Below are 1,117 nucleotides of genomic sequence, written 5' to 3' on the forward strand. Positions count from 1 at the left end.
AAAAAGATGAAGATGGTGTTGTGGTCAGAAATAAGGCTCGACTCGTTGCTAAAGGATATAATCAACAAGAAGGAGTTGACTATGACGAAACATTTTCCCCGGTTGCAAGGATTGAAGCTATAAGAATGTTTTTGGCGTACGCGGCACATAAGAGCTTCATGGTGTATCAGATGGACGTGAAGACAACATTTTTATATTTTATATGGACTTCTCAAAGAGGAAGTCTATGTCTCACAACCGGAGGGTTTTGTTGATCAGTCAAAGCCGAATCATGTCTACATCCTTGATCGAGCACTTTACGGCCTTAAACAAGCTCCGAGAGCCTGGTATGATATCTTATCAGAGTTTCTGGTAAAGTCAGGCTTCTCGAAAGGTAATATTGACACAACCCTTTTCATTAAAAAGGAAAAGTATGATATTATTTTTATACAAATTTATGTAGACGGCATAATATTTGGATCTACAAACTCCAAATACTGTAAAAACTTTTCTGCCTTGATGGTTTCACGTTTTAAAATGAGTATGATGGGTGAGATGAACTTCTTTTTAGGTCTTCAAATTAAACAATTATCTTCGGGTATCTTTATTTGTCAAACTAAATATATTTTAGATATCCTAAAGAAATTTAAYATGGAAAACTGTTCATCTATCAAAACACCTATGRCTCATGGAACGAAGATCCATGCTGATCCTTCTGGAAAAGCTGTTGATTAGAAAACATATCGAGGCATGATAGGTTCTTTGATGTATTTGACGTCTTGTACACCTGATATAATGTTTTCAACACATCTTTGTGCCAGATATCAGTCTAATCCAAATGAGTCCCAACTAAGTGCTGTTAAGCACATTTTCCGACATCTTAAAGGGACTGCTAATCTTGGACTCTGGTATCCCAAGGGTACTGGTTTTGAACTGACAGCTTATTCAGATGCAGACTATGCAGGCTCTATGTTGGATAGGAAAAGTACAACATGACATCTACAGTTTTTGGGAGACAAGCTAGTCAGTTGGGCATCAAAGAAACATAACTGTGTTTCCATTTCCACTGCAGAAGCAGAATATGTAGCTGCTGCAAGCTGCTGTTCTCAAGTGCTATGGATACAGACACAGCTCAGAG

The sequence above is a fragment of the Cynara cardunculus genome (genome assembly GCF_001531365.2).
Source record: "Cynara cardunculus var. scolymus isolate 2C chromosome LG 1, CcrdV1, whole genome shotgun sequence".
Lineage (NCBI taxonomy): Eukaryota > Viridiplantae > Streptophyta > Magnoliopsida > Asterales > Asteraceae > Cynara > Cynara cardunculus.